This window comes from Hipposideros armiger, unplaced genomic scaffold (assembly GCF_001890085.2).
Source record: "Hipposideros armiger isolate ML-2016 unplaced genomic scaffold, ASM189008v1 scaffold_474, whole genome shotgun sequence".
NCBI classification, from domain to species: domain Eukaryota; kingdom Metazoa; phylum Chordata; class Mammalia; order Chiroptera; family Hipposideridae; genus Hipposideros; species Hipposideros armiger.
Window position 1 is genome coordinate 1,304,859 of NW_017731824.1, and position 2,301 is coordinate 1,307,159.

At 40.8% G+C, this 2,301-nt stretch overlaps 1 protein-coding gene and 1 pseudogene across 1 annotated transcript in view; both read right to left on the bottom strand.

Moving 5' to 3' along the window:
• BLOC1S5 (biogenesis of lysosomal organelles complex 1 subunit 5) overlaps window positions 1-2,301 on the bottom strand; it is a 45,812-nt gene that overhangs the window by 18,295 nt on the left and 25,216 nt on the right. The window lies entirely within an intron of this gene.
• Window positions 298-650, bottom strand: LOC109395512 (barrier-to-autointegration factor pseudogene; annotated as a pseudogene).

A 2,301-nucleotide genomic window follows, 5' to 3' on the forward strand; every position in this document is an offset into this window, starting at 1 on the left:
TTTTTTTTTGAAAGGCCACTGACTTTTATTGATTTAAAAAACTTTATAAGGACAATGACTGTTCTGCCAAAAGAGAAGCCAAATGGCATAAAACAGACCAGAGATGAGGATGGGGGTGAAGGAAGGGGCCAGGAATCCACTCAGAAAAGCTGGGTATTATTGACACGAAATTGGCAGGGGAAAGAGAAGGGAGATGCATGCAAGAGGCAGAATTCTGAAAAAGTTGAAATGGTGAGGGGAGAGAATGCCCTGAAGACCCCGGAGGGCATCGGAGGTTGAGTAGGCATCAATCCTTTGTAGAGGGCTGGGGAGGAGCCCCCACTCAGCTGCAAACTCTGGAGACTCAAGGCTGGGGCTAGGAATTGGGGGCTCCCCAGAGAGCATCACAAGAAGGCGTCACACCACTCTTGAAGGCACCCAAAGCAGTTGCGGGACTGCTTGGCGTTGGCACCACATGTGTCCTTTAGCCATTCCTGGAAAAGGTTTTCATCTTTCTTTAGTACCAGCAACTGGCTAAGGACCCATAGGTCTTGTCAAAGCCCCTTTCCTCTAGCTTCTTGCCCAGGACTTCACCAATCCCGGCCAGGCTCACCACTGGTTTTTCCCCCATGGGCTCTGCCACAGTCTCGGTGCTTTTGGGAGGTTGTCATCTTGATCAGGATTAATTGGCAGCTCCAGCTCCTGTCATGGCTACTCTATTACATTTTGATTGATTATACCTTTACCGTGCCTCTCCAATTCACCAACACCCCGGTTCTGTCTCCTTCAGACCACTGCTCTTGTCTTCTAATTCATCCTGGCTGCCACCGCCAGATTTAAATTTCTCTGGGCTGTTTTCAGAATCATTTCCCTTTCTAAAGGACCAAAACTGCTAGTAATAATTATTAGTTATTTATTGAGTAGTACTATGTGCCAAGACCTGTGCTAAGTACCTTCCATGTATTACTCTTCTTAATCCCACTTTTCCTCTTAGGAGAGAACCACCACCCCATTTTACAGAGCTCTGGCATCTGTAAAAAACTGAGGTGTAAAGAGGTGCGTGTCACTCCAAGATGTAATATGACTAACAGTACAGAAAGCACAATTTAAAATCAGATAGATCTCAGACTCTAAAGATTTGACTCTTACCCTCGACATTCTGTTCCTCATGATTTCATCAATGAAACTGGTTTTAATCCATCAGTTATTCAAACCTCTTAATTTCCTGGGTCTACTTTATTTCTGTAGACAAATGTTTTCACTTACTTCACTGTTTAGTATGCAGGCTGTGTCAGACTTAGTCAAATCTAGAGCTGAGTACTTGTTGTTGTACAGCTGATCCTGGGCACGCGTGCATGCTCATTCATTCATTCATTCGTCAACTATTTAGCATTTGCTGTGTGCTAGATGCTGTCACTGTTACTGCTACTCATCTCTCAGCGCCTTTGTTCCTCATTGTAAATGAACAACTAATAAGAGGACTTCAGAATGACATGAGAATTAAATTAGACAACACAGTAGATACTATGCTTAAAAATAATTTAAATATTACTATTAAAAGCCACTTAGAGCACTTCTTCACACAGAGTAAGCAGATCAGTAGATCAGCGCATAATGGTCTACTTAAAAGCATTACTGACAGCTGTTATTCTGACACCTCTTAACAAAATACTTTTTCGTCTGTGTAAGGCATATGCGTATGTAAAATTAATGGCATGTGTATTACTGACAGATGTAAGCAGTCAAGAAATATTGTTGTTACTATTATTCTATTTATTGAAAGTGCTTTCCTCATTCCTTTCCTCTAATTAAAATGCTTTACTTGTTTCAAAAGCCCAGTTCAAGGTTTATGGCCTTCATAAAACCATTCTCCATTAATCCTTTCCCTAAAAAGATTTTCTCTCACTCAGTATGTGATATCCTACCACTTCATCTTGCATTTGCTTCAACAGAGGTTTATCTACTTGTTTTACAATTATGCCTTCCTGCCCTACCTCCATCTGGCCCCAACTAGGTCACAAGTTCCATAACAGGGCTGGGACTGAGATTTCTCTTTCAAAAAAATGTTAGGTCCTATCCTGTGAGAATATGGTAGAAGAAGATTCTGCTTTTAAAAAGTCATTTGTTATCAGGAACCATTCACTTTAGTTCTATCAAAGATAATATTTTAGTCCTGAAAATTTCGTTCCCAATCATTGTTCTAACAGAAAAGATGAAAACAAAACAAACCATGAGTTGATTAGATCTGCCTTCTTTCTGGGGCATATTAATATTACATCATCTTTCCTGAGCAATAGTTTTATCATTTCCTGGTTGGTTTTC